Raw genomic sequence first — 21685 nt, 5'->3', positions numbered from 1 at the left:
ATCTCCCCATCCTTGCTGAACTTGGGGAAAGGTATGACTTGCCTTGTCGAATGAAATGTAGGCATATACATCATGTGTCACTTTCAGACAGAAGATTTAAGAGCAAAGACGTGATTTTTTTAAGCTATCCCACCTACCCACCACACCCCTCATCTTTAACTCGGCAATGTTCCAGATAAATGTTGCTCAATCAGCTGGAATTCTCAGGAGACGGTGACCTTGACCAAGGTTACAGATGACTCACAATAGACGTGCAATGTGAGTGAAATATAAATCTATGTTATTTTAAGGCACAGATTTTAGGATCAATATAATAACCTATACTGGCCAAAGCACTCATGCAGAAAACTGTCCATGATATATTGTCAAGTAAAAAAGCAAGGTACAGAAGAGTGTGGATAGTATGCTACATTCTGCTTTAAAAGGAAATGTTTGCAGCAGCACTGTTCACAATCACCAAGACTTGGAAACGACCTAAAAGCCCATCAACAGATGAATGGATAAAGAGGATGTGGTGCACTCAAACAACGGGTCGAAGCCTACACAGACATTTCTCCAAAGAAGACATATACAGATGGCTAGTAGGCACAAGAAAAGAAGTTCATCACTAATTAGGAGAGAAATGCAGATCAAAACTACAAGGAGATATCACCTCACACCAGGCTATCGTCAGACACTCCACAAACAATAAATGTTGGAGAGGCTATGCAGAGAAGGGAACCCTCCTACACTGTTTCTGGGAGTGTAAATTGAAACAGTCACTATGGAGAATGAGGCTCCTCAAAAATCTAAAACTAGAGCTACCTACCATATGATCCTGCAATCCCACTCCTAGGCATATATCCCAAAAAAACATGATCCAAAAAGATACACGCATCCCAGTGTGCACTGCAGCACTGTTTACAATAGTCAAGGCATGGAAGCAACCTAACGGGCCACTGACAGAGGAATGGACAAAGACGTGGTACCTATATACAATGGAATTTTACTCCGCCATTTAAAAAGAATGAAATAATGCCATTTGCAGCAACGTGAATGGACCTAGAAAGTGTCATACTGACTGAAGTAAGTCAAAGAGAGAAAGAGAAATATTGCATGACATCCCTCATGTGTGGAATCTAAAAAGAAATGATATAAATGAACTTACAAAACAGAAACAGACTCATAGAGAACCAAGTGATGGTTGCTAGAGGGTAAAAATAGAGAGCAAGGAATAGTTAAAGAGTTTGGGATGGACATGCATACACTGCTCTATTTAAAATGGGTCACCACTAAGGACCTACTGTATAGCGCATGAAACTCTGCTTGATGTTATGTGGCAATCTGGATGGGAGGGAAGTTTGGGGAGAATGGATACATGTAGACGTATGGCTGAGTCCCTTTGCTGTTCATCTGAAACTATCACAGCACTTTTTGTTAATTAGCTATAACCCAATACAAGATAAAAAGTAAAAAAAAAAAAAGATGCAGTATGATGAAATGCTATTCAGCCTAAGCAGGACGAAATAATGCCATTTGAAGCAACATGGATGCAGCTACAGATTATCAATCTAACTGAAATAAGTTAGAAAGAGAAAGACAAATACCATATGATGTCACTTATATGTGGAATTGAAAGTATGACCCAAATGAACCTATCTATGGAACAGAAGCATCGACACAGAGAAGAGACTGCTGGTTGCCAAGGAGAGGGGAAGGGATAGAGGGGGAGGTGGGGCTAGCAGATGGGAGCTTTTATATTCAGAAGGGATACGCAACAAGGTGCTACTGTATAGCACAGAGAACCATGCTCAGCATCCCATGAGAAATCATAAGGAAAAGAATATTTTAAAAGAATGTGTGTGTATATATATATATATATGTATAACTGAATCACTGTTGTTTGTAAATCAACTATACACCAATATAAAAAATTAAAACTGAATAAAATAGAGGGGAAAATAGCATATAAACATATGTGTATATGAGTTCATACAAGCATAAAATTTCTCTGGATGATTTTTATCTCTTAGGGCTGATGGATCTGGACAAACGGAAAAGACAGTTTAGACTTTTGATAGAATATTTTATATTTGCTGACGCTTGATTCTATGTAAGTATTATTTACTCAAAAACTTCAATAAATTCTTAAGGAAAGAAACATCTGTCTCTAAAACATATGTTGGTATAAAATCTTAAGAAAACAAGTAGGAGAGAGAGCAAAGAGCAAGTTATCAAACACCTTAACAGCTCATACCCCCCATCCTTGGAAGACATGGGGCCAGAAAAGCTTTCAACAGGGAGAAAATTAGGACCAGATTCATGTGCCCACCAGCCAAGCAATGGGCAAAATTAAGAAGGAACAAAAATGAAAAATGCAATTGTCTACTGATATATAATGAGAATGATATTTCCTTCAGATTCACCTTGGTGTCCTACTCAATGACATGCATAGTAAATTTCCTATAGTGCCACCCAATAGCCACTGACTGTCTGCAGCATCACCTAACTTTTCCCTGATAATACCTTAGCTTGAAAAATAAAATAGTGTAGGAATCAATACACCTACAGCTCTAGCATTTTGGAACAACATTTTATCTAAATAGCTCAACATTTATACTAGAATTACATGAAAGCCAAGATTTATCTATATGCTATTCAAAATTCATTTGACTCTGGCTTCTGTAGATACCCTGGTGGCACTAGTGGTAAAGAACCCCCTTGCCAATGCAGGAGATGCACGAGACATGGGTTTGATCGCTGTGTAGAGAAGATATCCTGGAGAAGGAAATGGCAACCCACTCCAGTATTCTTGCCTGGAGAATCCCATGGACACAGGAGCCTGGCGGGCTACAGTCCATAGGGTTGCAGCGTCAGACGCAACTGAGGCGACTTAGCACACATGCTCTGTAGATACCAGAGACGGTATTTTGATTTTTCAACTTTGTTATAAATACTTAAGTTGCCAAGTTCCATCATCTTTCACCACCACCTAAAATATAAGACTTATGCATTTCCCCAATAAAGGAGTCTTGTTGCTCACGTCCATGATTTCATACATACACACACACACTCACATATACACGCCCAGAAAACAAACCATCTACCTGCTAACTAGATTCTTTCTTCAGAGGGAGTAGTTTTTCTTTCTGTTCTTTTATTCTACCAAATAACAAATGCTGAAAGAATCACCAAATAGGGTTTCATGACAGGTAAAACTTCCTAGGATTCTTGCTTGAAAGTTTCTAAGTGGAAAGTAAAAATGCAGAGAAATCTCAAGCCTTCTCAAATTGAAAATCGGATGAAGATACTTAAGAAAAGGACAAAAAGTTTCTCAGAAGATTTATAATATACCTGTTTTAAGATTCAAAGAGTCATCCAATAATCAGGAGGAAAAAATTATACAACTTTTAATGAGAAATAGAACCTAATCTCAACTATACTCATCTTTTTTTCAGTGCAACAAGACTACTCTACTTTAGATGACTAATATGCACACATAATTAATATAAACATAAACTGAGTACATTAGGTGACAGTGATGCTGAAGGAGCTAAAATTTAGAGTTTTTTTTTTTACTTTGACAATATAAACATAAACTATCATTCTTTCCAACTAATTTGTTATCATGACACTACAGGATTTTGCCACATAAGAAATTTTTTTGGAATTCATTCTTTTTTAATGCTGTTGAACAGTTATTTATACAATTCACTACTGAAAATAATGAAGATTTTGAAGATCCAAAGAAGTACAGAATGAAAATCGTCCATATCATTCACTATGAGACCACAATTCCTAAGCAGCTAACATTTTTATCCTAAATATCTGTGGACTTATAAATATAACACAGTTTTCAAAAACCAAGACTTGAGCATTCAGATTTATTGGCAAAAAGGACACAAGGAATTTTAAATTTTTTTAATTTTCAAAAATATTTATATAAGAAGTGACTTTACCAGTTATTCTGGATGAAAATCTCATTACCAAAGAAAGAAACTTTAATCTTCCCAGTAAATAGATTTTTATCAATGAAATGTGATCTGAAATACTGAAAGAATTCTAATGTAATAAAAAGGAAAATGGCCAATGTTTTCGTTTTAAGACAAACACGTAAAAATTTTAAGATTCTAAAACAAAATCACATTCCTTCTCATTTAATTTCCACCTATGTAGTATAAGAAAAGATATTTAACAGGACTAATTAAGAGTGTCAAACTTTAATCACAACTTCGTATATTACCTTAATACCTATAATTAATGTTCATTTCACTCTGAAAAAAAACATGTCTTCTAAAAATCCAAATGTTCTAAGAAGCACTCCAGAACTTCATTAGTCTTTAATAATTACAACATTATATTCAGGACAAACATTTATTCCTTTAACAGACTTCCTACCCATCTCCATGTATTTCCTGATACATTAAGATGTATCAGGCACTGGCCATTTGATATATATGTAGATTACTGAGGATGGATTCATAGACTGAATTTCTATCCATAAACTATTAATAGTAATCTGTCATCACCTGAAGAAACTACTGGTTCAGATGCAAAGAAAAAAACTGCACTAACATCCTAGAATATATACTAGAATTTATTTCAAAGTGGTGAAGTTTGCACCAAGTTATCTGTATTCTTCCCGGGTATCCTCCTCGTGACTGATGTTCCTGGATCAATAAGATTCAGTCAAGCTGAAGTTGGTGACTCTAAAAGACTTAGTTTTCCCATATTAAAAATAAAACAAAACAAAAAAACACCGACAATATATAATATGACCTTGGTCTTAATAAGAATTTACCACCAAATTGCATAACAATATAAATGAAGTTAATGCCACAGAACTATAGACTTAAAAATGGTTAAAATGGTAAATTCTATGTTCTGTATACATTACTACAAAATAAAAAAAGAATTTGTAATCAAAACACTTATTAATAATGTTGTCATTTAACATTTAATTGTGAATTAGTTCACATTTTCCCACTATATAGCCGCACATAAAGTTTTGTTCCTATTCTATTAGCTTCTTTTACTCATAACCCTGAACTACAATCTTGATCCATCAGCATTATTTATTCATTGATTTAGGATATAAATATTTTACTGCCATAAATATGAACAGTAATCTACTGAGATTAACATTTCAGTTATGGGACCACAGCTGATATATAGTCATATTTTCAGTGCTGTACCAGTGGCTTCATAAAATCAGCTCAACCAACACCCACTGAATTCCTATAGAACACAAAGGACTCTCAGACACTTTTATTGTCATCTCAATATATGGCTGAATAACTTGAAAGCTTTACACTCATACTGTAAGTATATTTGTATGTAAAGCTGCTATTAATCCCATGCTATGATCCCAACGTCACTATGGAAATTTTCTAAGACCAAATCTTGTTGTTATCATATGTATCCTATACTTATATCAAACCCCTAATTCTCTTATCTTCCCTCCCAAAAAATGCCTTGAATACAAATTGTCATTCAACAAAGACACATTAGTTTAACAGTATTTCTTCCTGTTTTTACTAATTATACATGTCTAGACCAAAAAAAAAAAAAGCTCTTTTCTAGCAGTTTAAAAATTAAAGACATTCTATAGATACTGGGCTTCCCAGGTAGCACTAGTGCTAAAGAACCCACCTGCCACTGCAGGAGACATACTAGACATGGGTTTGAACCTTGGGTCGGCAAGATCCCCTGGAGGAGGCAACCCACTCCAGTATTCATGCCTGGAGAATTCCATGGACAAAAGGGCCTGCCAGGCTACAGTCTATAGAGTCACAAAGAGTCAGATATAGCTGAAGCGACTTAGCAGCCACATATGTATACAGGCACCAGTATGTAACGCTAACTGTTGTTTTTGCTGTTTTGGTTGTTAAAATATTAATCTACTGTGACTCCGATTGTTGAGTTCCACATAATGTTATATTAGGAGTTGCGATTCATGGGGTCGCAAAGAGTCGGACACGACTGAGCGACTGAACTGAACTGAACTGAAGATGGAGAAGCTCTATACAGTCAACAAAAACAAGACCAGAAGCTGACTGTGAACTCGTGGTCATGAACTCCTTATTACCAAATTCAGACTGAAATTGAAGAAAGTAGGGAACACCACGAGACCATTCATGTATGACCTAAATCAAATCCCTTATGATTATACAGTGGAAGTGAGAAATAGATTTAAGGGCCTAGATCTGATAGAGTGCATGATGAACTATGGAATGAGGTTCGTGACACTGTACAGGAGACAGGGATCCAGACCATACTCATGGAAAAGAAATGCAAAAAAGCAAAATGGCTATCTGCAGAGGCCTTACAAATAGTTGTGAAAAGAACAGAAGTGAAAAGCAAAGGAGAAAAGGAAAGATATAAGCATCTGAATGCAGAGTTCCAAAGAATAGCAAGAAGAGATAAGAAAGCCTTCCTCAGTGATCAATGCAAAGAAATAGAGGAAAAGAACAGAATGGGAAAGACTAGAGATCTCTTCCATAAAATTAGAGATATCAAGGGAACATTTCATGCAAAGATGGGCTCGATAAAGGACAGAAATGGTATGGACCTAACAGAAGCAGAAGATATTAAGAAGAGGTGGCAAGAATACACAGAAGAACTGTACAAAAAAGATCTTCATGACCAAGATAATCACGATGGTTTGATCACTCACCTAGAGCCAGACGTCCTGGAATGTGAAGTCAAGTGGGCCTTCGAAAGCATCACTACGAACAAAGCTAGCGGAGGTGATGGCATTCCAGTAGAGCTATTTCAAATCCTGAAAGAGGATGCTGTGAAAGTGCTGTACTCAATATGCCAGCAAATTTGGAAAACTTAGCAGTGGCCACAGGACTGGAAAAGGTCAGTTTTCATTCCAATCCCAAACAAAGGCAATGCCACAGAATGCTCAAACTACTGCACAATTGCACTCATCTCACATGCTAGTAAAGTAATGCTCAAAATTCTCCAAGCCAGGCTTCAGCAATACGTGAACTGTGAACTCCCTGATGTTCAAGCTGGTTTTAGAAAAGGCAGAGGAACCAGAGATCAAATATGCCAACATCCTCTGGATCACGGAAAAAGCAAGAGAGTTCCAGAAAAACATCTATTTCTGCGTTATTGACTATGCCAAAGACTTTGACTGGGTGGATCACAATAAACTGTGAAAATTCTGAAAGAGATGGGAATACCAGACCACTTGACCTGCCTCTTGAGAAATCTGTATGCAGGTCAGGAAGCAACAGTTAGAACTGGACATGGAACAACAGACTGGTTCCAAACAGGAAAAGAAGTACGTCAAGGCTGTATACTGTCAGCCTGCTTATTTAACTTATATGCAGAGTACATCATGAGAAACGCTGGGCTGGAAGAAACACAAGCTGGAATCAAGATTGCCAGGAGAAATATCAATCACCTCAGATATGCAGATGACACCACCCTTACGGCAGAAACTGAAGAGGAGCTTAAAAGCCTCTTGATGAAGGTCAAAGTGGAGAGTGAAAAAGTTGGCTTAAAGCTCAACATTCAGAAAACGAAGATCATGGCATCTGGTCCCATCACTTCATGGGAAATGGATGGGGAAACAGTGGAAACAGTGTCAGACTATTTTTTTGGGTTCCAAAATCACTGCAGATGGTGATTGCAGCCATGAAATTAAAAGACGCTTACTCCTTGGAAGAAAAGTTATGAGCAACCTAGATAGCATATTCAAAAGCAGAGACATTACTTTGCCGACTAAAGTCCATCTAGTCAAGGCTATGGTTTTTCCTGTAGTCATGTATGGATGTGAGAGTTGGACTGTGAAGAAGGCTGAGCGCCGAAGAATTGATGCTTTTGAACTGTGATGTTGGAGAAGACTCTTGAGAATCCCTTGGACTGCAAGGAGATCCAACCAATCCATCCTGAAGGAGATCAGCCCTGTGATTTCTTTGGAAGGACTGATGCTAAAGCTGAAACTCCAGTACTTTGGCCACCTCATGCGAAAAGTTGACTCATTGGAAAGGACTCTGATGCTGGGAGGGATTGGGGGCAGGAGGAGAAGGGGACAACAGATGGATGGCATCACTGACTCGATGGACGCGAGTCTGAGTGAACTCCGGGAGATGGTGATGAACAGGGAGGCCTGGCATGCTGCAATTCATGGGGTCGCAAAGAGTCGGACATGACTGAGCGACTGCACTGAACTGAAGGATACTCTCATGGGGCAGTGTCAGGAGAGGCTGGGAATGGGGCCAGGTGTAGTGTCGGTGAATACATGGCCCCTACATCCACCCATATACCTGCCTAGTGCACCAAGGGGTGACCACGGCAGGAAGTCACGGGCTATGGCTGCCACTGCCTCCGAGTAGCACAGTGCAGGCAGGGTGGGGTGTGGATGGTGGGGCAGGCAGCACTGGTAGAAGTGCTGTTACCAGAACCAAGTCAGCATTTCCCCAAGTCTGGGAAAGAAAGAAATGTTTTGATATCCATGTTTGTCTCCTGCTTTGACCAAAGGCCAAAGGCCATCAGGCCAGCTGCCCTCCAACTGCACAAATGTGCTAACTAGGGGAGACTTAATGAGGAGGTCTTAAAGAGACGGGAATATCAGACCACCTGACCTGCTTCCTGAGAAATCTGTATGCAGGTCAAGAAGCAACAGTTAGAACTGGACAGGAATTAACAAACTGGTTCCAAATTGGAAAAGGAGTATGTCAAGGCCGTATATCGTCACCCAGCTTATTTAACTTCTATGCAGAATACATCTAGTGATATGCCAGGCTGGATGAAGCACAAGATGGAATCAAGATTGAGAGGAGAAATACCAATAACATCATTTATGCAGATGACATCACCCTTATGGCGGAAAGTGAAGAGGAACTAAAGAGCCTTTTGATGAAAGTGAAAGAGGAGAGTGAAATATCTGACATTCAAAAACGAAGATCATGAGATTCAGTCCCATTACTTCATGGCACATAGATGGGGAAACAATGGAAACAGTGACAGACTTTATTTTGGGGGGCTCCAAAATCACTGCAGATGGTGACTGCAGCCATGAAATTACAGGACGCTTGCTCCTTGGAAGAGAAGCAATGACCAAACTAGATAGCAGATTAAAAAGCAAAGACGTTACTTTGCTGACAAAGGTCCGTCTAGTCAAAGCTATGATTTTTCCAGTAGTCATGTATGGATGCAAAAGTTGGACTATAATAAAGAAAGCTGAGCACTGAAGAATTGATGCTTTTGAACTGTGGTGTTGGAGAAGACTCTTGAGAGTCCCTTGGACGGCAAGGAGATCCACCCAGTCCATCCTAAAGGAAATCATTTCTGAATATTCATTGGAAGGACTGATGCTGAAGCTGAAACTCCAATACTTTGGCCACCTGATGTGAAGAAACTCCTTGGACAAGACCCTCATGCTGGGAAAGGTTGAAAGCAGGAAGAGAAGGGGATGACAGAGGATGAGATGGTTGGATGACATCATCGACTCAGTGGACATGAGTTTGATAAGCTCCAGGAGTTGGGGATGGACAGGGAGGACTGGTGTACTGCAGTCCATGGAGTTGCAAAGAGTCGGACACGACTGGGCAAGTGAACTGAACTGACTGAAAGAGGAGGTCATTGGAAGTTTGATGTGATTCACTGTTGCAGCAGCAGCAGCAGCAGGAGTGATTTGGTAAATTTAAATGAATTTAAATTATAACTTGCATCACTAGACAAGCCATATTTTGATACATATCAGTTAAATTAGAAAATAAAATAATTATATATAAATTTTTTCTTGTGGATTGGTTTATAGATTAATTCATCTGACCATCTGATTGGTATAAGTATTAATTTGGGGATATTATTTAAAATATTATTCAAAATATTCATTATTTTCATATTATTTTTTTCATTTAACTCTCAACTCCCCACTTATATCTACATTTGCTTACCAGCATATCCCCAAAGAAAAGCATTGTGCTCACACATGAAAGGACTCAAACTATTACACAATATATGATTAAATAATTCAATAAGTATATACTCAACCAGTAGTTAAATTTTTGAGTGAAACTATTCATTGCTCAGTCATGTCCAGCTCTTTGTGACCCCATGGACTGTAGCCCACCAGGCCCCTCTGTCCATGAATTCTCAGGGCAAGAGTACTGGAATGGGTAGTCATTCCCTTCTCTAGGGGATCTTCCTAGAGAACCCAGAATCAAACCCAGGTCTCCTGCATTGCAGGCAGATTCTTTACCATCTGAGCCAACAGGGAATCCCTCATATAATTCCCCAAGCTCCCTAAAATCAAAGTCAACAATTCCATTTCACATGCACACATAGAAATTACTGAGTGTAAGGCACTCTGGGAATTTTGTGGAGGGTACAATGGTGACAAATTACCTGGTCTCTGCTTTCAAACAAACTTTAAATCTAATAAGATAATTTCTTGATAAAAATTAAAATCCCAATATTTATAGCACACTTCTCTGTTGCACTCTCCATTCTAATAACAACGGGCTCTTCAAGATCTGATATACCTAACAGTATGCATGTGGTCACACACCTGTGGTATTTTAGCCCTGACAGTGGATAAAAACGTCAGCATTTCAGGACTGTGCCTGAAAGTCCAACACTGCCCGGAAGCACTGCTCCCCTCAGCTGCGGCTCGAGAATACATTGCATTTTCTGACTCACTAAGCCATGAGGGTTGCTTCATCACCAAATTTCTTGGATTGTCTTTGTTTTTCCTCCTTTAAAGTTAGAAAATAATATTATGGGTCTTTAATAAATATAGATGCTTCATTAATGCCACTATATTGTTTGATCCCATTCTTGCACACATACTGGTCTTCTTGCCTAAAGTGTATTAACAGATGTGAACATAGCCCGTTCATTTTGAGAAACAAACAACCGGGAGGCTTAAAGGGTTTAATCAACAACAAGGCTACTACGAAAGGAAAACAAACAGTTATGTTACCTCATTGCTACCTTATTTATACATATTCATAACAAATAAAGGAAAAAAGATATCAGTACACCTGATTTTACTAAAGCATTTTTGAGCAATAAAGACTTCTAAAATCCATAGACCATTCCCAGCGACTTCAGCTATATCAATTTGACAGATTATATATATGTAAAAGCATGACAACCCTTCATAATTATCAGAAAAACACCCTTCTGGAACATCTCACCAGTCACAGATGGAGGATTTTCATCTATCATTTAGATGCCAAGAAATGAAAGGCTTTCCTATGATCAATAGCAAATTCATACCCATAACATAAGGTACATCCAGGTATTTAATGCCATATGCCCTCCCTTAGCTTCTCCTTGAGTGCTTGTGATCTCACTCTTAAAAATGTTCAAAGTGAAATTTCAAACCAGTCTCACTGTACAGGGAGTTTCTTCCACTCCACTCAAATGCCTGAGACCTTCTCTTTGAACCCATCAAGGAGACTTATACATGCTCTATTCATTTCCCAAACCAATAATAAGTAAAAATAATACAATCATGCAACCTTTAAAGTTTTCATAAACATTATGTCATTTCGGAATGGAAATTAACATCATTTTCTGAACACTTTATAGCAACCTGCTCTGTTATTCCTCACCATTCATTTGATAAAAGGTAAAGAAATGTTAATGGGTGTTTTAGGGAAATCTTCTCCTGACCAGTCATCACATGGAGCTAAAAATCTCAGGATAAACAGAGCCCCGATTTGTTGGGTTAATGAAGCAAGTATAACACAGTGTTTCTGTAATTTTAATCTATCCATGTCTTTCCGTCACCCTTGTGTTACTAAGTGATGTATTGGTCTTCTGTGCTATTCAGTTGAGCTCTGCTCTGCACCTTGTCACTGACAATAAAAGGATAAAGAAATAAACAGTAACATATAAAAGAAGTTGGAAGTGCTTTCCTGTGACACACATTATAGATCCAAGCTAATAAAAAGTTTCATTTTCAAAGATCACAGTGCCAACAACAAAATAAATGAATACTAAATCAATGGTTTACAATATATCAGTGCCCTACATGCTGAAAAACAATAAAGTAACAATGGAAGAACTCCATCTCTGATCTCTCACTTCCTTTTATTATGCTGCATTTTTGTGTCTTTGGGCAGTATTTATATTCTGAACTGAAATCCTAATATCACATAAAGCATGGCAGTAACTACTTTAAAAATCAGGATACCAATTTCTCTATAAACCCTAAAAACACTCTGCTCCAAACCACTGGTTTGTTCCCAGTTTGGCCTTTCCCCCTGAGAGAAGGAAAAAGTCACCCACCAAAAAGGCTGAGACCTTTCCCCCAGGTGGGGTCAGATTGCCAGTGCCTTCAGCTGCAGGCTGAGGTGGCGCTGCAAATGGGCAGTGGCTGGAATATAGGACATAATCTCTGCTCTAATGAGGTGTTTCCTCTTCACCATGCAAAAAAGAAAAAAAGGGGGGAAGAATGGTAAGAAAGCAGGTGAGGGGGAGAGAGGACCACACATTTTCCGTTTCTGCGGAAGAGATCATATTTTAACCACAGGATCTTCAAGAGAAAAGACAATGTCAGTGGGAGACTAGAGGGAATTGTGGCGAAGTTCCCTCTAGACAGCTTATTAAAAAGCAGAGACATCACTTTGCCAACAAAGGTCCGTCTAGTCAAAGCTATGGTTTTTCCAGTGGTCATGTATGGATGTGAGAGTTGGGCTATAAGGAAAGCTGAGCGCCGAAGAATTGATGCTGTTGAACTGTGGTGCTGGAGAAGACTCTTGAGTGTCCCTTGGACTGCAAGGAGATCCAACCAGTCCATCCTAAAGGAGGTCAGTCCCGGGTGTACATTGGAAGGACTGATGCTGAAGCTGAAACTCCAATACTTTGGCCACCTGATGCAAAGAACTGACTCATTTGAAAAGACCCTGATGCTGGGAAAGATTGAAGGCAGGAGGAGAAGGGGACGACAAAGGATGAGATGGTTGGATGACATCACCGACTCAATGGACATGAGTTTGAGTCAACTCCCAGAGTTGGTGATGGACAGGGAGGCCTGGCGTGCTACAGTCAGACACGACTGAATGACTGAACTGAACTGAACTCTGTCATCCCCAGTCTTTTCTCCAACACCCAAAATATTTAAAAAAAAAAAAAAAGCTGCCTACAGTGTGGCTTAATTGATAAACATGCATTAACATAAATTGTAAAATTTTATGTATTTTTTTTCTTGAGAGATGGTATAAATTAGCAAATCCTATGATAAAAATAAAAACAAAAATAAAAAATAGACATTACTAATCTGGTTGAGTTACCCACTAACACTGTGGTGAAATTAATCTGTCCTCTTGTACAAAATTATTTTATATAGCTATTGTATGAAGAGAGAAGGAAATGTTATAGACTATTAAAATTCAACTATTAAAATTCCTACAACTCCACCCAGAACACAGGAACCCAGTGAAAGAGTTCTCAGCAGCCTAAGCTGAAACAATTTGAGGAAATACATTTATAAAGTAGTATGGGATTCTAATCCAAGGCATAAAATAAATATCCACTAGTCTGTGTGTGGGAGTGCTCAGTCATTTCAGTCCTGTCCAACTCTTTGCGACCTTATGGACTGTAGCCTGCCAGGCTCCTCTGTCCATGGGGATTCTCCAGGCAAGAGTACTAGGTTAGGTTGCCATGCCCTCCTCAAGGGGATCGTCCTGACCCCGGGATTGAACCCAGGTCTCCTGCATTGCAGGCTACTCTTTACTGCTGAGTCACCAGGAAGCCCATCCACTAGTCTACACTGATATAAATAAATGCTTGAATAAATCAATATATAGAGGAGAAGAGACAGTTCTCCTAGGCAGGAGGTAACCTAAGTAGATACTCCACCCCCAAGAAGATGGAGCATCCCCTGAAGATGGGCAGTCTTGCTGCCCCACAGGACTCCTTAAGTGTGAGCTATACACAGCGACTCCCTTCCAAAGAATACAATATGGAAATGGGGATGGGAATAAATCTACAGTGGAGAAAACTGACAAACACCACCTCAACAATGATCAAGATTAACTCAACAGTGTTGAGAGGTTAACTCAACAGAGCTGAGACGTAGATAGTACAATATGATCAGAATGGCATTTCCTTCTATGGCCTTCCTCCCAAGAACCCATATAGACAGTGGTACCATAAGAAAATGTCAAATTCCACCATAGGGGCATCTTACCCCACTAACACTCCTCAAAATCGTCAAGGTCATCAAACAGAAGTGAAGTCTGAGGAGAAGGTCACAGCCAAGTGAAACCACAGGAGACATTGCAACTAAAATATAGTGTGATAATCTTGAATGGAATCTTGGAACAGAAAGAGAACATTAGATAAAAACTAAGGAAATCTGCATAAAGTATGGACTTTGGTTAATAATAATGAATCAGTGCTGGTTCATTAACTTGAGCAAATATACCATAATAATGTAAGATGTTATTAATAGGAAAAACAGTATGGGGTCCCTGGGAATTCTGTATTATCTCATAATTTTTCCATAAATCGAAAATTGTTCTAAAATAGTTTATTTTAATGAAAGTCATACAAATACAAATCTATCATGCCCCTCATATTTCAGTTGAATGAAGCAATTACCTTTCATGTTTTTGATTCTATTAAACATAAGTTGTGATTAGAGAAACAAATCTGGTATCCCAATCAAACTGTCTTTCTATCTAGTTGTCGTTAGATATTTAAGCTTACAAAGATAAATTAGGTAAGCTTGACAGACCGTTGGCTTAATTCCGCACATGTCTTTATATGTATTAGCTTCATTATCTTTGTCCTTTTATTTATTACAAGTCAGGTGTATTTTTCATAGACGTAATTCAAAAGTTAAGACTTCCGGCTTTAAAAGATAGACAAAAATCAACTAAGAAAAACTCATTTTCCCCCATAGGTAGGTATTCATTTTTGATCCACTTTTCTAAATTGTTGACTTTGTACTCAAAGCAGATACCTCCTCCTCGCCCCCACCGCAGTAGGTCTTGCCCATCTGCTGTGTAAAGAAAGGGAAGTTCTACTTTCTGTTGGGAAGTCATGATGCTAAATTTGTGTCACCATGATTATATCTATGGCAACAGACTGATGTCAGAAAAGTTATCAGAACAGAAATGCATCTCTGCTTCTCTTTTGGGTGGGCCCTCTTGGGGAAACACTGTTGCCCCCTTTGTGCTGTGAGAGAGTCTTTAGGCACAGGTGTCTTACTGCAGGAATGCTTTGCCACTCGCCACGCTTCCCAGGTGGTGCTAGTGGTAAAGAATCCACCCGCCAATACAGGAGACACAAGATCCCTGGGTTGGAAAGATCCCCTGGTGAAGGAAATGGCAACCCACTCCTGTATTCTTGCTTGGGAAATCCCAGAAACCTGGCGGGCTACAGTTCATGGGGTTGCAAAGAGTCGGACACAACTGAGTGATCGAGCATTCATGAACACGCATTCCTAGGAGGGTAACTTGAGGTCATTCTCAGAACAGAATAAAGCAGGTTAAACTCCAAAGTAGCCAATTTCCATTTCGTACGAGATTATTTCATCAAGAGCATTATGATGATACTCTATAAATATTTAATCGAGTATGTGTTCACACTTTCCATACCAGTATGTTAAATATGTTATAGGAAAAGTTAAAACTTAGTGCAAGAAAGGAAAAGGACCCACTTAGTCATTTCCTTCAAGCTTGAACTGTTTTTCATCGTAAAAAGACAAATAGTAAAAATAGCAACAATATTCCATAGTTCCTAACTTCAAAAAATCATGTATAAAAATATTCATATATAATCTGTATATACATGTATATATTTTTGTGTGTATTACACATTGAGGAATGTTCTTGGGTACCATTTGAATCTCTGGTTATTTTTTCTTCATGGTACATTTGAATGTTCAAAGTAAATCTGTTATTTCATTTAACAACCATTCATGCACCATCTACTGAGTTTCAGGTGCCACTGTAGATATACTTTAAAAATTAAGGTATAGGCCTGTCTTTCAAAAAGGTTTATAATCTAGCGGAATGGGGGTGGTGGTTACTGGGTTGAATAGAGTCCCCCCAAATTCATGTCTACCTGAGTCTCATGATGAATTTGAAAATATTCATTCTTATTTGAAAATAGGATCTTTGAAGATTTAATTGGTTAAATGAAGATGAAGTCATACTAGACCCATGACTGCTGTCCATGTAAAGACGACAAAACACACAGAGGGACACATGCAGGGAGAATGCCAAGAGACTGACAATAGGGTCAGAGGTCAGAGCGATGCATCGGCAAACCAAGGACACCAAGGCCTGCCAACAACTACCGGAAGTGAGGAAGGCAAGGAAAGACCCTCCTCCAGAGCCTTCAGGAGAGCAGCTCTGCCTTGATTTCAGACTTCTAACTCCAGAACTGTGAGAGAACAAATTTTTATTGTTCTCACTCATCAAATTTGTGATATTTTGTTACAGAAGTCCGAGAAACTAATACAGTGGGCCAGATAAATATACACACAAACAAGAATGTCTATAAGGATGGATTCAGTTTGGGTAGTTTTTTTCCATGTATTTTATTCAAATATAACTGATTTACAATGTTGTATTAATTTCTACTGCATAGCAAGGTGATTCAGTTATAGACTCAGTGGTAAAGAACGCATCTCCCAAGGCAGGAGACACAGGAGACATAGGTTCAATCCCTGGGTTGGGAAGAACCCCTAAAGAAGGAAATGGCAACCCAATCCAGTGTTCTAGCCTGGGAAATCCCATGGACAGAGGAGCCTGGTTGCCAAGAGTTGGACACGACTTAGCGACTGAGCATAAGCACACATTCTATTATACAATCTTTTTCATATTCTTTTCCATTATGGTTTATTGAATATAGTTTCCTGTGCTACACTATTGGACCTTGTTATTTATCCATCCTACATATACTAGTTTGCATCAGTTCAGTCGCTCAGTTGTGTCCGACTCTTTGCCATCCCATGGACTGCAGCCTACCAGGCTTCCCTGTCCATCACCAACTCCCAGAGCTTGCTCAAACTCATGTTCATTGAGTCGGTGATACCATCCAGCCATCTCATCCTCTGTCATCCCCTTCTCCTGCCTTCAATCTTTCTCAGCATCCGGGTCTTTTAGATTCAGCTTAAGTAGTACTTTTTAAAATGCTGATACTCACTAGGCTTTTCATATCAAAATATTTGTCTTTGATGTAAAATTATAAAGCACAAACAACAATCTTTGAACAGTCTTGGAACATCCCATCTTTTCCAAGTCAAACTGCATAGGAAGTACTTTTATCTTTGAATATGCAGCTGCTTGAGACATTCCCCAGTTGTTAAACACCTTTCATGAGTCCAATTCATCCCCGTTCCAAGGAGCACATCCAGGGAGGTGACAGGCTGACTATAATAACACTTGGAGCACAACAAGCCCTTCTGTAGAATGATGACTAAGTGATTAAATGCTTAGCATGCCAACCCACAGAAACCACGGAGCCAGGGATTAAGACTCTCGGCAGCACATCACCCAGGAAGTCAGCTTTCAAGTAGGACTAAATCCATTTTAAACAACATTAACATTTCCCAGGTCTCTTCCATCATCATACTTGTGCCACTTTATATTCCGGATGTATTTGAACTAAAAGAAAAAAAAAATTAAAACATCCAAACCTCTTTTACAACTGCTATATATTGATATAAAAAGGAAACCAAAATAACAACCAAAGACACCAGGAAATTGGAACATCTTAGATCAACTTATCCCAGGGGATATGGGGGTCTATTTTGACTAGAATTAGAAAAATAAATAAATAAACAGTCAACTGTCCATAAAGAGGAGGGAAAGGGAGCGAGAAAGAGATGGGGGGAAAGGGAGAAAGAACACAAATAACAAGAAAGCAACAGGGTAGGGAAAAAACTCATACTCAAAAATTGTCAAAAAAAAAAAAAAAAGGAAACTTCAGTGCTGTTAAAGAATAAAAAGTCGATAAGAAAGCACCTCCTCCTGGCGCTACATGTGAAAGTGGGAGAGAAAAATCTAGAACTCTGTGTAGCCCTGGGGTCTGCTCTAACCCCCTTCCCTTGCCAGCATTTCATTTCCCCTCTGACATCACCCAAATTTCAAAGGCCATTCCTTCACTGAGCAAGGCCTGCTTTGCCAGAAACAGCATAAGGTCAGTTTTTGCCTCCATTATTTGCATTTCTACCAAAGTAAAATTTCCATAGCTTTTTCTTATTAGAGGCTCTTCAAGGCCTGGTTTTTCTACAAAGCAAGAAAGGAATTTGAATATACACGTGAGGATTCGTGCCTGCATGCACTCTACATCGCCTCAGTCATGTCTGACTCTCTGCAACCACATGGACTGCAGCCGCCCAGGATCCTCTGATCATAGAGGCAAGAATACTGCAATGGGTTGCCGTCCTCCAGGGGACCTTCTCCAGGGATCGAACCTGCGTCTCTTATGCCTCCTGCATTAGCATGTGGGTTCTTTATCACTAGGGCCACCTGGGAAGCTCTCACATGTGTGGACATGCATTAACAATTAAATCTGTTTCAATAGAACTACAATTAGACCACCTGACCTGCCTCTTGAGAAATCTGTATGCAGGTCAGGAAGCAGCCGTTAGAACTGGTCATGGAACAACACACTGGTTCCAAACAGGAAAAGGAATACGTCAAGGCTGTATATTGTCACCCTGCTTATTTAACTTCTATGCAGAGTACATCATGAGAAACACTGGACTGGAAGAAGCACAAGCTGGAATCAAGATTGCAGGGAGAAATATCAATAGCCTCAGATATGCAGATGACACCACCCTTATGGCAGAAAGTGAAGAGGAACTAAAAGCCTCTTGAAGAAAGTAAAACTGGAAAGTGGAAAAGTTGGCCTAAAGCTCAACATTCGGAAAATGAAGATCATGGCATCTGGTCCCATCGCTTCATGGGAAATAGATGGGGAAACAGTGGAAACAGTGTCAGACTTTATTTTTGGGGGCTCCAAAATCACTGCAGATGGTGATTGCAGCCATGAAATTAAAAGATGCTTACTCCTTGGAAGAAAAGTTATGACCAACCTAGATAGTATATTCAAAAGCAGAGACATTACTTTGCCAACTAAGGTCTGTCTAGTCAAGGCTATGGCTTTTCCTGTGGTCATGTATGGATGTGAGAGTTGGACTGTGAAGAAGGCTGAGCACCGAAGAATTGATGCTTTTGAACTGTGGTGTTGGAGAAGACGACTCTTGAGAGTCCCTTGGACTGCAAGGAGATCCAACCAGTCTATTCTGAAGGAGATCAGCCCTGGGATTTCTTTTGGAAGGAATGATGCTAAAGCTGAAACTCCAGTACTTTGGCCACCTCATGCGAAGAGTTTTCTCATTGGAAAAGACTCTGATGCTGGGAGGGATTGGGGGCAGGAGGAGAAGGGGACGACCGAGGATGAGATGGCTGGATGGCATCACCGACTTGATGGACGTGAGTCTGCATGAACTCCGGGAGTTGGTGATAGACAGGGAGGCCTGGAGTGCTGCGATTCATGGGGTCGCAAAGAGTCAGACACGACTGAGCAACTGAACTGAACTGAGCAATTGCTGTAGGAACAAAAACTTAAGTTTAATTGTATACCTCAAATTTTAGTTGTTAAAATGGCAGGGCAATATTATAATAAAAGTCAATATAACTTTAGCAAGAGAAAAGGACTTTGGTGCTGCGTAAACCCCTGGGCTTTGCCCCAGTCCCATGCAGCCCAGTTATTCTCCCAGTAAGGTGTCCCTCCCTATGTGCATGTGCTGTGCCCAGTGCCTAGAACTCTCTTTTCCCCAAGGCCCTTGTGCCTGTGTCAGTCACCCCTCAGTCATTCCACTGCTGCTGCTGCTAAGTCGCTTCAGTCGTGTCCGACTCTGCGACCCCATAGACGGCAGCCCACCAGGCTCCCCCATCCCTGGGATTCTCTAGGCAAGAACACTGGAGTGGGTTGCCATTTCCTTCTCCAATGCATGAAAGTGAAAAGTGAAAGTGAGCTCGCTCAGTCGTGTCCGACTCTTAGCGACCCCACAGACTGCAGCCCACCAGGCTCCTCTGTCCATGGGATTTTCCAGGCAAGAGTACTGGAGTGGGGTGCCATTGCCTTCTCCAAATCATCCCACTGCTGCTGCTGCTAAGTCGCTTCAAGTGTCCGACTCTGTGCGACCCCATAGACAGCAGCCCACCAGGCTCCCCCGTCCCTGGGATTCTCCAGGCAAGAACACTGGAGTGGGTTGCCATTGCCTTCTCCAATGCATGAAAGTGAAAAGTGAAAGTGAAATCGCTCAGTTGTGTCTGACTCTTAGCAACCCCATGGACTGCAGCCCACCAGACTCCTCCACCCATGGGATTTTCCAGGCAAGAGTACTGGAGTGGGGTGCCACTGCCTTCTCCGATCATTCCACTAGTCTATCTAAAATTGTAACCACCCAACATTCCTTACCTTCTCAATCTGTTTCATTTCTATCACACTGGATCTCTCCCACTGATATACTTTGCTTTTGAGTTTCTGGTCCACTAGCACGTAAATGTCATGAAGTCAGGGACTTGGCCGCATACTCAGCACCTAGACTGAAGCAACTGAGCTCACACAGCACCTGGTTCTCATGGCCTCATGATGAATCTTTCTTAAGGAAACTGTGCCTCTCAGCTCTGCCCTCTGTGCTGGAATTATGCTGCGGTAGTTACTCTAGAAGGAAGAGGGACTCAGACGCACGTGTTTCCTGCCGTCCTGGACTCAAGCACTTTGGAGTAGAAGCAAGATCAGGAATTGAAGAGGGACTATACACTGATGACAGTAAATAGATTCTGAAGTCTGAATAAACAGCTTCACAGGAGGCCTGAGGAGCTGCAACCAGGGCTCAGCAACTCTTACCACATGGCCTGGGGAACGGGTTCTGAGATGTTTGATTCATTTCTTTCAAATCAACTTCTAAAGGCTTACACCCCACAGAGGCAGAATGAAAGCTCTGGTTAGCATTTGAGTCCCTCACCAAGCAACAGGGAAAGAAATGAGGCATACAAAGTGGGAGGTCTTTAAACGGCAATAGAAAACTCAAAGCGAATAGCAGGGAGTTATCAAACCAGAAATCTAAATGAAGACTTTTCCCACAGCATCCAAATCCACAGCTCTCTACCAATGTACATGAGACACCAGTATCACTTTTAGGTTGAAAATTCTAGCTGCTTTCCTTCTCCCTCAAGCAAGATATATGGAAAAGGTATTTCTGCAGACCATCGCAAGTTGGTAAAACTAAATGCAAATGTATACGTGGAGACTTCCCTGGTGGCTCAGTGGTTGAGAATCCGCCTTGCAATGCAGGGAACATGGGTTCAATCCCTGGTCAGGGAACTAAGATCCCCCATGCCACAGAACAACTAAACCTACATACAGCAACTACTGAGCCCCCCAGAGCCACAACTAGAGAGTCCGTGCACCACAGTAAAAGATCCCACATGATGTAATGAAGATCCTGAGTGCTACAACTAAGACCCAGGGCAGCCAGATAAATACACATGTTATTTTAAAATGTATCTGTGGCAAAGGCTATGCTGATGCCCTGTCTATCCTTACTGGACCAGGGGAGGTAGGAGCCACCTCACCATGGAAGTTCCCACATGCCCTTCCTCCAATACCCTACAGGGACATACGTATACACACAACTTCTCACATACACACACAGTCCACAGTTGATGACTGGCATCCTTGGATGACCACTCAAGATGTG

General features: G+C 40.3%; 1 protein-coding gene across 13 annotated transcripts in view; it reads right to left on the bottom strand.

The window, feature by feature from the left end:
• INPP4B (inositol polyphosphate-4-phosphatase type II B) overlaps positions 1-21685 on the bottom strand; it is an 887198-nt gene that overhangs the window by 830596 nt on the left and 34917 nt on the right. The window contains exon 3 of one of the 13 annotated variants that reach the window (XM_060400644.1): positions 12241-12371. The exons of the other annotated variants lie outside the window; for them this stretch is intronic. The gene's annotated coding sequence lies outside the window, so the exon portion shown is untranslated. The remainder of the gene's footprint in view (positions 1-12240; positions 12372-21685) is intronic. 13 annotated transcript variants of the gene reach the window in all.

The sequence above is a fragment of the Ovis aries genome, chromosome 17 (genome assembly GCF_016772045.2).
Source record: "Ovis aries strain OAR_USU_Benz2616 breed Rambouillet chromosome 17, ARS-UI_Ramb_v3.0, whole genome shotgun sequence".
In the NCBI taxonomy this organism is placed as follows: domain Eukaryota; kingdom Metazoa; phylum Chordata; class Mammalia; order Artiodactyla; family Bovidae; genus Ovis; species Ovis aries.
Note: the sequence above shows the minus strand (reverse complement) of the source record. Positions and strands in the feature narration are given on the sequence as shown.